The following is a 17,992-nucleotide window of genomic DNA, read 5'->3' as shown; positions in this document are numbered from 1 at the left end:
TAGAGACAAGAATAACAAGTTTGTTTACTTTAAAACTGGGCAAGGACAAACATGCCTATCAGTCATGAAATATAAGACCAAGTGGCTAAGAATGCAAAAGTGCCCTGTATTAATTTTAATTAATTTAGTAAGTATTAATTTCCAGCAGTGGCAGTACAAGAGCCTATTTAGGTAGAGAGCACAAACCTTGTTGCTCTCTGCAGTGCATTTACCTCAGAGTTTTCCAGCATCCACAGTTGCTGCATTAGTTGTTGTATATCTCTAGCCAGTATCTTACTACCTTCTTACAGATCTCTTGTCCATGCATTTGTTTAATCTCTTTTTGCATCTGCTGGATCTTTCTGCCACCAAAACCACCTGTGGCAGGAGGTTCTGAAGTTTACTACTTGCTGTGCAAAAAACCCATTCTTTTCTATCTGTTTAGAGTTATTGCCTAAATTTCATTGAATGGAACCTGTTTGTAGTATTCTGGGATTTTGTGAACAGCAATTACACATTCAGCCTTTGTGATTTTGTAAATATATTTAAACCTAGATACATGCATAGGTTTTGTGGAGTTTTAAGATCAGTCTTCTTCAGGAAGAAACATTTCATTGTGCTTTTCATTCATATTAGTTTAATGAATGGCAATGCTCAATAGTAATTATTAAAAAGTCTGAGTCAGATAAATGTTTAAGTTTATCCCCAGATTTTCTCCTTAGTGCTTGAAGAGGTATCAGTTTACTTCACACATATCAAAAGATAAATTACAGCAAAACAGTTCGTCTTTGGTACATAAATGTCTACTTTTACTAGTAAACCTTTTACAGTAGAAGCAAAACAATTCTGTGGTCTTTAGCCCAAGAAGAGACAACTGAACAGTCCATATCACTTTGACCAGGATTTGAGTGTAACGGATTCATTAAGACACTTCAATGCAATAAACAAAAAGCACTCTCACACATATATGAAGTGTTGGGTAGCATCCATATAGTGATTTGGTGTACATGGTCTCGTTCATAAACAACAGATATCTCTCAAATGTTTTCAGCAGCTCAAAAGGCAACCTCAAGAATACTAAGAACTGTCCTGGAGGATGACCTATCCTTTCCTAATCATAGGAGGTCTCTTCAGAGGAAGTTGATAGGACTGTAAGCAGAAGTGTCAACTAACTATTCCTTGAAAAATATACCTTCATTCTACCTGGATTTCAGTTTAATATATTTCAGGAGTGCTGAGCTTGCTTCATATTCTCATACCACTTCCCTATTACTATACATTGATCTATATTATACAGTTTCATTTTTTACGTGACAAATGAAAAAGACACATCAGTATTGTTTGTAGAGCTACTTGTAACTGTGCAAAGATATAGATTGATTCTTTTTACCTTTATTATATCTTTATGGAATAGTAAGTTGATTATTAGATCATAATTGCCAGCTTCCATCTCTCTGACTAAATTCCCTATGTAATCATAGATAAATACTATCTTAATAGACCCAAACAAGTCATGGCTCTACGCATGCATAATGCTACAACTGCCATTCCACAGTGTCCCACTTGTTATCATAACAATTGCTATTGATTTATTGAGCTTTTTCATAGCCAATTGTTAGCCTTCTAAACCATGCCAACAAAAATTGTGTACACCCACAGTAGACCAGAAAGAAAGGTTACAGAAACAAAAATCTAGTGATGAAATAAACAATTTAACAATTTTTCCTCTGTATGAATACATTTTTCTAAGACTCCTGCTAATCCAGTACAGTACTTATCAGTGTTTAAAACGCAGCCTCAGCAGTTCTCAGGTGTTTGTTATAGACTCACTTCTATTATTTCTTCTCAGATGACTCAAAAATTATTTACTATTATCATCAGTTAGGACAATTTAATAAAGAAATATGATATTTGTTTTCAGTATTCAAACATATGTACAACCTCTGGCTTTAAATATGAGGGTACTATTTTTCTTTTCTTTTTTTTTTTCTTTTTAATTTGAGCGGTGAACAAATCTTTCATTTCTTGTTAGATGTTTTAGAAGATTAAAACTGTTCTCTGGGATCTTCCTGTTTTTAGCTAGGGCAGTGTTTATTATCTTTGTACAATGCTTAACGAATGCAATGTGTTTCACAAAAATCTGGAAAGACAAAGTCCCTGTTCACAGGAGTTTACAGTCTTTCAAGCAAGGCTTAACAAAATAAGGCACTGCACAGTAAAGGAAAGAAATATTTACAAAATTATATGTTTGCAACAAGAAGAGTTTCTCTTAAACGGCAACAAAACAAACAATAAAATGGCAACAATATTGGCATTTAAAAAGTAGCAATATTTACTGCAGCACCAAATTTGACTTGATTTCTCTATCTTTAGATATTTACTATTATAAATATGGGACACTGCAAAATAACATGGGGTAGTCAGGTTCTCTTCAGTGATGAATATGGGTATTTTAAGGGTGACCACTAAACATGCAACATACTGCTAGCCTAACTCCTCTTAATATAAAAGAGATTGTACAGGTTATAGCCTTAGTGGAAGACATCAATAGAAAGCACATGAAAAAGTAGCTAATTTAGAACAATTAGAAGATATCCTCCGAGTCTAACAATAAAGTAACGTTACTGAGGCAAGGTAGGGAAGTTTGCAACAATATCTACACCCTATCTATTATTTAAACAAATATTATTTCAGACTCCAGCACTTGAACACAACTATTCTAACATGAAAACATCACAAATGTAGCATCGAAGTGGTGTCTTATCAATCTGGTACAAAACAGCAACTCTTCTATTTCTGAACTCCCAGAAATCTCAGGTGTCCATTTAGAGCATTATTGCATTTTTCAAATCAGTTTAATGAGCCTGCCCTCTATAACTAAAAGCCTAACCCTTTATCGCCCTCGAACAGTGAATTAAAAAAAATCAAGGAATCTGATCAGTCACCCTACTACCACTACCATCAACAAATCTACAACTCAGAGAATTTTTGTTCCTATTAAAGAAAACAAACAAACTAGAAACATAAGAACTCTTTCAAATACTAGTTATTGAAGAAAATATTAATTTATGTCACACATACATTGTTTTTAATGATTATTTTTTCCTGGAAGATACATCTTGAGTATACGCTAATGACAATACATAGAACTAAATATATGTATGCTACTCAACATGGCTAAATTACAGTAGCTATAAGAGCTTGATACACTTTTAAAAATATACACAAACCATTGTATTGGGTTTACATTGCAAGGTGTTGGCAGAGAAGACCTGTTATGAACTGGCCACAACCCCCATTCCCCATTCCACCTGCACCACTGAAAGTAGGAGGGGGAGGAGGTAAAAGAGTTGGGAATGAAGGAGTGAAATTGAGCCTGGTAAGAAGGGGGTGGGATGCAGAGGTGTTTTTAGTTTTGTCTTTGTTCCCCACCACCCAACTCTATTTTTGATTAGCAATAAATTAGATTAATTTTCCCCAAATCAAGGGTGTTTTGACCATGACAGTAATTGGTGACTGATCTTCCTGTCTTTATCTTGACCCATCAGCTTTTCCATCTTATTTTCTCCCCTCTGTCCTGTTGAGGAGGGGAAGTGAGAGAGCAGCTGGGTGGGCATCTGGCAGCCAGCCAAGGTTAACCCACCACAACCACTCAGATTAATTCCATGTGAACCAGTTATTATGGCTTCCAAATACAACAGTGATACACAACCACACAGTGGTGTGAGCTCTGTGAGGAGCTCTGTAGTTATAACCCTTGGTGCTTAAGTTCCTTCCCTTTGTGCATTTCATTCTAATGCCTTGCATAAAATAGGAATCAAATTAGGGGGACTCTATAACAGTGCCTTGACCATTTTCATTGCTCTTTCTCAAATGAAGAAATTACATTTTCTATTTTGCATTAAAATGGTAGAGTTGTGACTTGATAGATCTATTTAAAAGATTTAATACAAGATCTTGCAGTTTCATATGGTAGCTCTTTCAGATTTCTACAATGACATCATGCAATCTGATTTGATTTTAGTTCATTAAACTGCTAGAGCTTTGCTTCTGCTTCAGGTGCTTGAATTTTCTTTTGTGTTTTCTTAATTCACTAGTGACCCTGTCATCTTTTTCACATTCAGCATTGACACACCCATTGAAAACTGAAGCAAGATGTTAATTTAGTTTCGGGACAGATTTAGATTTATTTTTTTTTTCCCCAATATAGATTCAGTGCCACTACACTCTGTTTTTCTCTTTTAATTCAAATGGTTAAATAACTTCATTTTTTTGGTATTATTTCCTATGCAAGATCCAACTCTGCTTACACAGGACAGTTTTTATGTTAAACCTGTACACCCTGATGTTTAAACTATCCTCTTATTTTATTCCTTGTTCATTCTCTACTTTCTTATAATAGCAGTGTTGAGATGACTGGTCTCCATTTAGGTCCAGACCTATCTCCTCGCTTTTTCTTCCCTTGCTTATGACTCAGATTTAGCATGTCCAAGTAGATGATGCATATTCAGAGTCTGTCAGGCAATCCTCCTCCTGAAAGTCCCTATTTTTCTCCATGAAGACAGCTTTGAGGCAAAGCAGGACATGAAATCTGCCACTTACATAAGTTTTTCCATTGGCTGCTGTCTCTCAAAAAAAGAGAGTGCAAATATAGGAGAAGGTAAGAGTAACCTTTAGCTGCAATGAATAAGGAATACTGTTACTATTAATATCCTGAGGGTAGAAAGCTCAAGACTCCTCCATATCATAAAGAATTTCAAGTAAACCATCTACTTATTTCACTGCAAATGGAAGAAAATTTGCTTATAACATTCACAATGTCAATGTTATATCTTGGATACCTCAGGACTGACAGACAGGTAACAATTCATAAGATAATTCCTGAAGTGACTTGCAAAATGATGAACGGTATGGTATCTAATAGCATCTGATTTTTTGTTATTCTATCACTCTGCAAATTTTCTACAGAACTTGAGTCCTCATACCCCAACTAGTTTGCCAGGTGTTTTTTATCATGTTTAGTCTGGAATATGAGCAGATTAGAGCCCTTGTTTCATGCATTATAAAAGTGCCTTTTATAACTGTATCATTATATAACCCGCATTATGGTGGTTTGTCTGCAAATGAGAATGTAGTCCCCTGATTGAAGAAAAGAAAGAATTTAAGAAAATGAAGTAGTATTAGGATTTTTACGCAGCTTAGCAACTCAAATATTAAAGGCAAAAAGCCTTTCAAATTTAGGAACACGGGTCTGGGAGGGATCACTGAGATCATCAATTTCAGGCCTCTGGTATTCCAGGAAACCACATCATATAATCTTTTTCATAAGCTTATTAAACTCCATTTAAAATACAGTTCATTATTTTTGTCACCACTACTGTCCCAGGACCTCACTGCACTGATAGTTGGAAACCTTACTGATTGCAGCTACTGAGTATAGCTGAACACTAGACATAGAGACACAGACAAAAAGTTTCTTTTTATTTCTCTAAATAAATGTCAGAGTTCAGTGGGACTGGGTATGATGCATGTTGAGCAGGCAGTGTCCAAAAAGCAAATATGGCACAACATATCCTATCTTCGTATTTGTGAGGACAAAATTAAAACGTGATACTTAGAAGAACTTAGCTTTTTCTGAACTGTACAAATACACTGTTGATTAATCTGAGTATAAGACTGGGTTTTTTAGTTTTAAACCTTCAGAAGCCAGAATTACCGCAAACTTTCTTTCCTGATCAGAACAATTAACATGCACAAAACTTCTTATGCATGACTTAATCTGATTATTGAAAAGGAAGGCTCTGTCAGACAAGTAAAGCTGAGTTTTTCTTGATACTGATGGAATAAGTGAAGGACCTTATCTCCAAGTTTTCTCCAGGCTTCTTCTTCTATGGATGGGTTCAAGGGTGGAGTATTAGAAATTATATCCTATCAACTGGTCAAACAGATAAGATGACATTTTTATTTTTATCAGCAAAACCCTTATTGCTCATGAAAGAGTATATCTTTCAGCACAGTTCCTCTACCACACTATTGTTCAGGTTACCAAGCTGTGTGTATATTCCTTGTCTGTTTGCCCCCCAGGACATCCTTGAAAATGAGACATGTTGTTTTAAGGCCGCAAGGGTTTTATCCGTGTGTAAAAAATTAAATAAAATAAATTCAGAACAAATACAGCATTAATATTTTATACACATATTGCTTTAATATTGCATCAGTAGCAAATTAGAATCCAAGCCTAGATTTTCATGTTTTGAATATTAACTGCTGAAGTTTCATCAGTAGCCTTAGGAGGGTTTGTTAGATCTTAACGAATCGTGACAGAAATTATGGTTGGTGTTCACACAAAGTGTGAAGTGTCTGTTTGAAAACCACAATAAAGTGATGTCAGAGAAGGAAACTGTCTTCCTGATCCCTAATCAACAACAGTAAAAGCAGGCCTGGTACTGCATGGTTGCTAAATCTCCCTATACTTTTTCAGAGTGCAAAAAATAGAAGCACTGGGATGCATTAGGCACACCCTTGAATGATCATTACCCTAAGGGGAACAGAGATATGCCTATCTCACATAGAATCTCCACTGTTTGATATAATATTTCCTCAAGTATATTGGCCCGATCTTGCAATATGTTTATCATACAAGTAATCTACACTCCTCCAAGCAGTCTCATTAAATGCACTAGAACAAGTTTGGTGAATAGTAATTTGCATTCAGGAACATTTGCAGGAGGATATCATCAAATCTATATATTGAGATTTGTATCTCTTGTCCAAGATGTCACTCTGGCTACACTTTCAGTGACCGTTCTTGGTCCCACAACATGGAAAAAAAAAATCAGTTAATTAGTTTGTAGATACTGATGGCTGAAAATCAACATTTACAACAGTTTTGTTATACAATTTGCAATAAATTAGCAGCATAAATGAAAATATTTTTTAGGGATCTAAAAACCTGGAAAAGCATATTATTTAAAATTTTAAAGATCATCTGAACTCCAATCTTGTAACTATTCATAAAGAGATAAAGCCATGTTAACAAAGCCTTTGGCTGTAACTGAAGGTTATGTTGGATAAATATCTGCCGTATAAGAACTCTATATCTTATCAGGAATGAGATGAAAGAAATGTATTTAAAGCAGTTAAACCTGGGCTTATCTTTTGATTTTTGTGGAAAAATGTGGAAAACTTAATAGAAAAATAATTACTGAAAGTTACAATCAATGCAGTTGTAGAAATGATCAGAATGCCTGTGATAATAGGCTGGGACGATGCAGGCACATGGGCAAGGCAGAGCATGCTGCAGTTACAAAGGGGGAAAAGTCACCCAACAGAAAATAGGCTACACCATTTAGCACGTGTCTTCCGCACATTTTTCGGTAGTTTTTCTGGTCCTTAAAATGTAACGTTCTGTTCTGTATTTAACAACTTGTTTTCATGGGGCGTACTGCTGAATTATCCCTAGCAGTTGTTCTCTGCCTGTCTCGGGAGATCAGGGACTGAACCATGACTCAGAGAGCCACAATATAGTCCCTGATTACCCCTTGCTCCAGGAAGAAAATAAACTGCATTAGCCTTTTACCTGGTACAGATGATTTCTTCTCTCTGCACCAGCCAGGCTGTGCTGGTCAGTATGTCGGGGCAAGGGTCAGAGCCAGACATTACTCACTCCCCATGCATCTGCAAAGGAGTGGGAATAGCTGCCTTGTAGAGGCCATTCACCCTTTTGTAATGCAATCTGCACTCAGGGTAAATTGCACTGTGTAAGAGGGCAATTTAAGCTTCTCTCTAGGAGAGAGGTGTATATGACAAACTCCATTCTTGTCCTGTATCTATAGTGTGTGCTTAGGCAAATGACTTTGAAGCGTCAAAGCTGCTCGTATTGATCTTTAATCGCTGATCTACTGCAGTAGAAGAACATGATATAACGGCCCGTTTCCCAGAGAGCTGTCTTTGAAATGTGAGGCCAATGGAGGTACAGTGTTTAGCACCTCACAAGGTTTAGTCCATGTATGATATGAACAAGTGTGACATTTCTGGGGATGGCCAGCAATGATCTCACTGCCCATTTTCCCTATGTTTATTTTAAATGCACTATTTCTTGTAGTCAGCGTATGCTTGTTTGTTTATTAGAAAAAGAAAAATAGGGTTATTAAGGAAAAAAAAAGATTCTAGGTCATGATGCTAACGAAAATGGTCTCTCACCTATAAGCAGTCTAGCAAGAGAAGCACGTGGGAAAGGCACTCTCTATTTGCCCCTTATACTTTTGCATGCACAAATCAAGAGCACTTTTAAAGTGAAAGAGAACATACTATCTATCACTTTCAGTACTGCAACATAAAAGGGAATCAGAGACCAAGTGGTTGACCAGTTCAAGTTGTGCCCTTTTGGCAGATTGCCTCTTGCTCCAGGAAAGTGTAAAACTGGAGAGTGAAAATTCAAGGAAAGTGAAAAAAATCATGCACTATGTCAGAATCCATTATTTCTTTGAAGTTCAGTTTGTTGTCTGCTGTCATGGGACTGCCTTCAAAGAGTGCATGGAATATTTAAAAAACAAAGTGAGAAAGCAGGCAGCACTTTCCTGTTACAGTCTGCAGATATTTTGACACTCCAAACAATCATCATGGGTTTCCCAGGTGCTTGATGTTACATAATTTGTCATGATGGCTGCTGTGAGTGCCCCTGGACTTCATGTCTTACTATCCTCCACTCTCTTTTTGTGGCATTCAAGTGGGAATAGGTGTCATCAAGGAGGTATATGGTGCCAATAATTCAGTATTTTCACAAAGAGGGATTTTGTCTAGAAAGAATGGCATTCATTCACTCTAATGAAAAAATGAAGGCAAGTTTGTCTGAGAAGACTGTTATTGAACAAGCACAATCACCTTGGAAAGAAACCGTCAAGCAAAATGAGAAAATTTAGAGAGTGTATGTATTTATTTTTGCTAACTTTATCAATAATGACAATGCTATGTTCTTTGTTACAAGACTGATACTGTGATGCAAAGGATTTTTTAAATGCTTTCAGATGATTGAGTTACTAGGAGTATACTGAGGTTTGTCGTACATATAGAAAAAGGAATAATATAGTGATACAAAAAGGAATAATATATTGATACAAAAAGGAAAATATAGTGAACAAAATATATTTAAGAGAGAGGGAAAGAAAAACCTCCTTAAAAAAAAAAAGAAAAAAATGAGCTATACATGGCTTTAGTAGATAGTCCAGGTTTGATCATTACTCATGCAAGTGTCTCTTATTGCCTTCAGAGGGAGATTTTTGACTCAGTAACTAACAACAGAAAGATAAGGTATTCAGAAGCAATTCTCCCTGAAATGTCATATATATTCTGTTTTCTACTCCTACTTTGAGAATGTTAGAGCCTTATGGTGTGTGGAAGATCTCACTCTAAAATAAACAGTGATAGATCCCTGCCTGGAGGAAATTATAATCTAAAATAGTCATAGTAGGAAAGTAAATGTCATGGAAAGTCTACTTCTTCTGACTGTAGAAGAATCTAAAACTCTCTAGCTGTGCCTTTGGTCAGCCTGTCTCTCCCTCTGTGCTGACACTATGGTGCAATGTATGCTGAGGAAGCTCAGCTGAAGCTGCTGGGCACCTGCAGGAGATCCCAGAAGGGACTTAGTCATTGTGAAGTTCATTCTTCAGCTTAGGGAATGTTTTAACTTACACAAACAAGGGTACTTGTCCAAAAAGTAGCAGTCCTGAATTTTATCCCGTCCTTACTTTAACAGAGTTTGAAACTTTCTACTCCTTGTTCATTTTTTTTTTAGACAAAAAAACAGTCTAATGCAAAATATTATACATGTGCACACACATGACTGAGGGAGCAGGAGCCAGAATGCAAGACTTCTAAGTCAGAGCATTGCAAGGGGACAAAACTGTGTAATGCTTATGTCTATCACAGATGTGATGTGAGATCAGCTGTTTTGTGCCTTGTGCTTACTATTGCCGGGCTGCAGACACTTCCTGAAGAAATGGCCTCCTGTTGACAGTAAATGATCTCTGCTCTTGTGTTTGAGCATCTGTATTTTAGGCCTTAGACTAGATAAACTAAGTAGTTAAAATAGGAATTTTGTATTTAGCTGTCTATATGTTTGCCAAGTTTTAGGGTTTCCTTTAATAACTGTTTGCTACCTCACCTCACAGTGGAGAAGTCTCTGAATTTTGAGTAATGTGAAAAGTCCACTAACATTTCCTTGCCACTTCAGAAGAGCTCGGTCTCTGTTGCTATGGAAATTGGAATAAAAGCCAATGATTCAATGAGAAGACTTTGGGATAGTGTTTGTCCTGGAATCAATGTTGCAAGTTTGACTGTATTTATATGAAACCTCTTGACTTTAAAAGGAGAAATTACCAGTTCACGAACAAATTATAAATCCCACAAGGGTTACATATTTACCTAATGCTCATTTTTTTCTACTGCTTGTTCCACCACTAAAATCATAACCTTGCTTATAACCTCAGTAATTTCTACAATAACCACTTGTGATGTAATAAATAGAGGATTAGGACATTGGGTAGGGAGTAATCAGTAGGAAACTACAAAACAGTCTGTGGTTTTGCTGATGCTTCTTTTAACAAAAGAGCAGAGTGGCAGGAAAAGAGAAAATAAATAAAAGATAAGGAGAATTATCTGTAAATAAAACGTTTTCCTAAAATTTTCCCTGAGGTTCTAATATTCTTCAGTTTGACCCAGACAACATCAGAAGAGCTTCAGCATATTGAAGGAAGAAACCTATTTCACACCTCCCCTAATCTTGGAGAGCTTCCTCAAAGTCCCTATACAGAATTAACATAACCCTTTGGGCCTGAATTCTGCATCTTGCAAAGTTAATGAAATCAATGGGACATGTGTGAATGGATCTGTTTGCAAGGTCCTGGCTTTAAATTAACATCCAGACACCATTTGTTTCCTGATGGCTTCTTAAGGGACATCACGGGCTGGGAAAATAAGCATAGGAATGGAAGTCATAGGAACTTAGCACTGTGGGATGGCTTGGCCAGTGAGACCAATCCCTTCAACTACATTCTAAATGTGTAGCTTGTGAAGCACCTAGGTATAAAACCATGACATATTTTCCAATTTTTCTTGAAAAAAAAAATCAGACTTATTGTTAAAGTAAAGAAATCCCATGTTTTAGTCCTGGCTCTAATCAACACCATGCTGGTTCACTTTCATGTGAACAGATTCTAACCAGGTATCATGCACCTGCTGCTGTAAATTCCCACTGAGCTAGCATATAAAACCCGTTTCTTTATTTGCGGGACACATGCAATAAAAGAGAGACTGTTATCCCAGTTTAATGTTTTCCTCTCTTTGCAGACCTGCACCTATCAGATCAAAAAGGAAAATATAAGTATTTCCTTTCCATCATTTAATTTTCCCTGTTATACACAGTTACTTTTTATAAGAGGCTTTGTGTTTTCATTAATATTTGGAAGTACCGGCCCCAATGAAACAAAATATAATGGCTATAACTGAAATATACTATCCTCCAACTTATCAAGCAACATTCCTAATAATTTGCTTTAAAATACATATAAATGAAATCATACAACAAGAACAGAATATTTAAAATGTGTGACTAATCTAATTCATTAAGTGATGCACATTTGATATTTTCAGTTGGCTGGTAATACACAAACAAACTCTGTAGCATTCTATCCTGAGTTATGTGCATGTACACCATTACATTAAACCCAATAAGCAATCCAACAGGAATTTTCCCAGCCAGCATGACATACCTTTTTTGAACCTGCTAGATTCAAAATGATAGAACTAATGACAGAACAAGTATAGAAGCTCAGTAAATCACTTATCTTGCCCTATAGTTGCCATAGTTCCTCTTTCCTTCCTTTAACGGAGGCACACTGTCTAAGAAAACATGTAGCAGAAGGATATTTTCAATGTACTGTCAGTCCTAAATTACATCTCTGTGAAAGTAGCGCTAGTCATGTCATGCCATTTTACTAAGACAAGGACTCATGAGTGCACTGCCCACAGCAGAGTCACATTTCACCTGTCCTTCTGCGGCCTGCATTATATTGACAGGATCTGTGACAAGAAACTGAACAGATTTGTTGTTCTCAGGTTGATGGGCTTATATTTGTAGCAGTCCCATCTTCTGTTGGCAGCAGGCTCTGCCATAGATGTGGCTACAGGAGAACACCATTATTCTCTGGTACCCTTAAGATCATGTTACCCAGGTAATCTTCTTGTCTTTCTTCTCCTGAACTGTTGGGATGGTTCCAGGAAAAGTAAGAGGTGCTGAATTACTATTTTTGTTATTGTACAAAACGGAAACCCGACTCCAAACCTCCTTCATTATCTCCTCAAGCCTTCAAGCCTAATTGACAGCAAGTCTTTATATCTTGATTTGTTCCCATTAGAAGTCCTTGTGCCCTTGAATAAACAGGTAAGGTAATAACTTTAATTACTGCTATAATTAGGTGTATCTGAAGCACCTGTGCTTTGGCATGAGAAAAAAGGCCTAAAATTGAACTTTCCTTTCTGCAAAATTGATATGTATTTTTTCTTAATACCATTCATTTGGTAGGTAAAGGCACCCAAAGTAGACATGGCAGCTGAAGTTTAAGAAGCAGGAAAAAAAAGATTTTTTTTTTGTTTGAATTGCTGTTAAATGAACTTATTTATTATTATAAAAAAGTGGGAAGCAATCTTCAAGTAAAAGGCAATAAAATGTATGGAACAGCTTTAAAAGGCCATAGCCTCTTTATACTAACAGTCATTAAAGAAACCAAACAAAAATAAATGAATCATCAATAGAATAACACAGCAGGGTACTTCATAAGACATAATGTCTTCTGCATTTGTTTTGTTTCTGTTAGCAAGACCCTATACTGTGTTAAGTATATGTCCAAAAAAACCCAAAAAGCATATATATGTATAAAATCATGTGTGTAATGTACATTGTATGTGTATGGCTACAATTTGGCTTGCAACCAGTAAGTTTAGCACTTTTATTTTCCATTTCAATGGGTGATGAAAAGCAAAATGAAAACCTTTTCTTTAACTGTGTATGAATGAACTTACCTTTTAAAAAGGAACAGAGTGATCATAGAAAATGAGAGTAAATATCTCATTTTTGCCTGAAACTTTAGATCCCTTTGAAATAATTTTCAAATGCTAATTGAAGTAGATATCTTGAGAATGTGTAGCTGGTATCCATACCATCTTCACATCAGAAAACAAGAAAAGTAGGCAATTAATTCATAGTCACAGACAGAAAGCTGCATTTCAATAATGTTAGGGAATGCTACTATTAAGGAAAACAATGAAATTCAAGGTTAAGTGTCCAAATTAATGTGTATCAGTATTTGGCACCCACGGAAAATCAGACTGGTTTTGGGGGCTACAGAGTAGACTCAGTATCCAGGAGACTTTATGTAGTCCATGTGCATCTACACAGACTCTGGAATTGTATTTTAGGAGTCCAACTTTGAGAATTTGGATTTTGTTTGGAACCTCCTTGAGTTCTTATTGAATTCTAACTGGTGCAGTTAATTGGAACAAATGGCCACAACATGTCTGACAATCACACCTCCACACTGAAAGGGTTGGGCATGCTGAAACCAGAGACATTTTTCAATGAGAAATTGCTTTAAATAACATTATAGCCATGTTCACTGTTACATTGCAATATGTTTTTTGAGAACCAAATGAAGTACTTGAAAGGTTGAAACTGAAGTGAAAATTTGTTAAAATTTGCAGTTTTGTTTCAATTCTGAAACTGAAAAAGAATTTCTAAAGAGGCCTGGAGACAGCTTATATGCACATTATTATCTGTAAGAAATTTGATGATTTTCAGAAGAAGATGGTTACATCTCCTCTAAATAGGAAGGCCACTTCTGCGTGTCAAGGTGGGCATTCCAAGCCAATATTCACTTTTGAAATTTTTGACCTACATACTTTCCTAACATAAATTTTCATTGGAAGAGATTAGTCTAGCTACCAGAGAACTGTCAGGCAGTCAAAAAGAAGGGAAGTGGTCTATGTGACTGTGATTTGGGAGAGGTAAGGCAGACTCTAAATAATCCGTCTATTAAAATATGTTCCACACTATAAAAGATTGAAAACCTACCATAAAACAAGGCACAATAGGGGGATGATATGGGATAACTGACTTGCCATTAACCACACTGTTGTTTTTCTTTAAATAAATAAAAGACTTCAGGCTCTAGTGCTGTCCAATATATACTTTCCTTTAGCATTAAATTTCCATAAAATCAGTCACTATGACCTGAAAAATAGCTGATCTGTGGGTGAGGCATATTTTCTAAAGAAATTCCTTAGCAATTTTTATTAGATGTCTAGATATATGTAACTATAAGAGATAGAGACAAGCCATTTAAATATCTGAACTTCAAAAAGAGTTCCAGTGTTTAGAAAAGATTTAAAATCTTTTGAGGATTTAACAATTCTTTAGTTTCATTCCCTCACCCTCAGACACCTTCAGGACTGTGGGAGAGATGTGCTTAGTTCAGTTTTAATGATTTAAAAACTGTATTTCTACTTTCAGCTGGTCATCTGAGTTCCATCCATATAAGCACTTCCAAGAGACATTCGTGGTCTCTGCTGTAGCATGAGATTAAGCACCTTCCAAAGATGCTCATCTTTCTGCATTGACTGCAGAAGTAGCTTAGATGTCTAAATTCTGTTCAATGACTCATTTTTAGCTGAAGTTAAGTGAAATAAGTTTCAGTCTGTCTAAGGACATCTGTGAAAACAGATGAAGCATGGGCTGGGATTTCTAAAGAAAGATGTTTGGAAGCTGCAAACAAGACCTCAGAGGAGCTTTTTTCCTTACTCCACTGAGTGAGGAAAGCATCACAGTAAAGCATAATACAACTTAAAGTTTTTCTCTTTTTGTAGAGCTCCTGCTCCAGATATTTCAGTGTCGTTTGGAGATAACAAGGATGCAGAGTACATGACAGTCTGAAGCAGACCACTGAATGTTTGCCAGATTTGTGTTGATATTCTTGGCAAACTCTAGCATCTTGAAGGAATAAGAGGGAAGAAAATCCAAAAAGCAGTGTTGCTGTTATTTCTTCATTCTTTCCTTCCAAAGGAAGAGATTTGTAGGTCAAAATTTGTATTGCTGTAATATGTGCCTGTTGCTTCCTTTTAATTTTGTTTTGTAGCCGTTTCTGCCTTGATATTAATTTCTAAACCAGTCAAGAACTACAACATAAATGAGGATCATCTATGAAGTGATACCACAACACTTTTTCATTACATAAATGCTGTAAAAGGAACAGAAAGTAACAACTGCTGAATTTCTGCAAATAGTCCTGTAGGACTTTAATCACAAAACAATGTATTAAATAGCTTCTATTTTTCTCACGTGGGAGACAAATTAATATGTACCTCTGTAGGAGAGTCAGCTGGCATGACAGTTGCTGTCCATGTAAACTTGCTGCTCAGAAAACACAGTAAGTTATATTTCAGTTGTGGTACAAAAGAATCACTAGGTTTGAGACACGCAGGTGAAGCATGGTCTGGTATAGGTTAGATCATTAATCCAAGACTGTGATACCCAATATTTGGGATCCAGTCTGGGCAATTCCTGTTACTTTTCCAGGCCAGGAATAAGCTGCCACAACATTTCAGTTCTCAAAGCTTGTGACTACTGCATGGCAGGGTAGGGCTCTGAGTGAAACAAGCAGACTGTCTCTCTTGAACCAATCTTCATTTTTATACAAATATCCACAGGAATAAAACAAAAGAAAAGATAATATCAACAACATTGAAACATTAGCAAATAGTTTTCCACAGTGAGTAACAGTTTGACACAAAGGATTTTGAGTACAAAAGCCTTCATCTATTTATTCTGGTTTTTTTCGAGGTGTTAAATATACTAGTTTAAATAATGCATTTATTCTTGAAAATGTATTTCAAAGGCTGAAATCTGCTGTATAGTATCTTTTTAATAGCATAAGACGCAAAAGAAAAGTATTACCCTTAACTTGAAAGATACTATCTTTTATCATTTGGGTCACCAATTTAATACGATTTAACATTAAGCTTTCTGAATTTTGTGATCCATTGTAAGAGTCTCCTTTTGCAAAGAAGGGTAACTCTCTCTGGCATTCACAACCCAGCATGACTCCAGCATTTTAGAAAGCAACGACTCCTAATAGCTTAGTTTTTCAACTGCAAGTAGAATACAGGCTAATTGCAACAAAGCCCTTCAGTTTAGTAAAACTTGAATCTCCTGACCGGTCAGACAAATCCATTAGGATTTTATTGGGTCCTAAAAAGAGTTATGTGATTCCCTAGGATCCAATCCTTGTCAATCAGGCATGGTAAATTGGATTCTTGAATAGGGAAATCCCTAAGGGAGAGAAGATGTTATCTAGATCAGATGCAGTGATTTTTCGACTCTGTGCTCACTAGGTTCTGTTCTCTCTTTAGTGAACCAATAAAACCATAATAAGTATTGATTAACCCATTACTGAGCATTATCCACTGGCTTCTGCCTGACTGTATTTAAACACAACACAGTGCCTCTCTGCTGCCATTGTACAGCTGTTTGCCTTTATGTTGGCAGCCTTGGCAAGCTCATGACAGGTTTACTTAGTTTTCAAAACATCTTCAGTCACTTCGTGTACATTTCAGATGCACCATTTTTTTAAAAAATATGTCTTGAAAACAGCTATATTTCCTCTAAAAGAGTGGTGAAAGGAAATAATGGTCAACATTTTTATTTTGTGCTGTGTGTTTTAAAATGATTGTGTTTGCCCTAAAAAAAATTCAGATACTTTAAAATTAAAATGTTATAAAGCATTCACAGTCCTGCAGAAGGAATATTTGTCATTAGAAATGGCACAGATTGTGGCTTTTTGATAGCTTCTATAATTGTGAGCAATATATGACAGCTGTGTAGGTATTTTTCATTTGCACCCACCTGATTTCATTAGCTGTTGAATGTGTCATACTACTCCAGACAGTGGACTACAGACTGTCTGAAGCTATGAAATTTTACTGGTGGGTGAGTGTGTAAGATTTGCCTCAAAATGGACTGTTCATACATGAACTTTAGTCTGCGCTGGAGCTGATCTACAATACTTTTAAAACTTCTTACTAATCATTAGCTTTTGGCGGGGGGGGGTCTGAATTTTTTTCTGAGTACTACTCAATACATGGGAGTACAGAGATCACCTAGATAAATTAACTTTGATTACAGGGGACAAGGTCAGGAGCTGAATGGACACAGGTCGAACTGAGGCATCACAGAAAGCTCTTTTTTCAACAATCACATGAATCATTGAGCTTTTAGAAACTATTTTATTTTATCTTATGTTGAACACATGCAACATTTGCAGGAGAGGAATATGGGCTTTGAAAAATTGATGTGTATTTATGTTTTTTTAGGTATAGTTTTCAAGGCTATATGGTGTTTTGTGTTCATTACAGAATAGTCATTTGATCAAGTGATTTTCAATACATTGTCAAAATAAATTACATTCACTTCATTAGATGTACAGGAAGTATAGCTGAAACAGGGACAAGTATTAATTTAGGACTCTGCAGAAACTGACACTCCATCTTATGACCCTGAGGCTGTATTATTCAAGATACCCCGTGATGGAAGGAAGTCTGTCTCCATAGCAATTACCTAAATCTTTTATCAGTCATTTCTGGAAAGAAAATTAGAGCAATTGTGTCAGGATGGTCATATGGGCAGAAATTGCACACTCATTCAAACCACTTATGTCTCTGACTTTGTCCCTGCTTGATGGCTGCTTTTGTTTACTACTACGCTTTTGAAAGTTTGATTGGACATGAGCAGATGTGCCATACTGTAACCACAAAAGGTTGTCCTTTGTTTCCTTTCCATTTCTTTTCTTTTTTTTTTCCTAGAACTGTCACTGAATTATACCATGTTTCTGTTTATTAAGCAAATTACTCATACGTCGAAAAAAAGCCAGAAAAAATCAGCTGAAATTGGTTAAAATTAGCAGTAGCA

The sequence above is a fragment of the Mycteria americana genome, chromosome 2 (assembly GCF_035582795.1).
Source record: "Mycteria americana isolate JAX WOST 10 ecotype Jacksonville Zoo and Gardens chromosome 2, USCA_MyAme_1.0, whole genome shotgun sequence".
Taxonomy (NCBI): Eukaryota; Metazoa; Chordata; class Aves; order Ciconiiformes; family Ciconiidae; genus Mycteria; species Mycteria americana.
The sequence above is the reverse complement of the archived record's forward strand: the minus strand, read 5'-3'. Positions refer to the sequence as shown.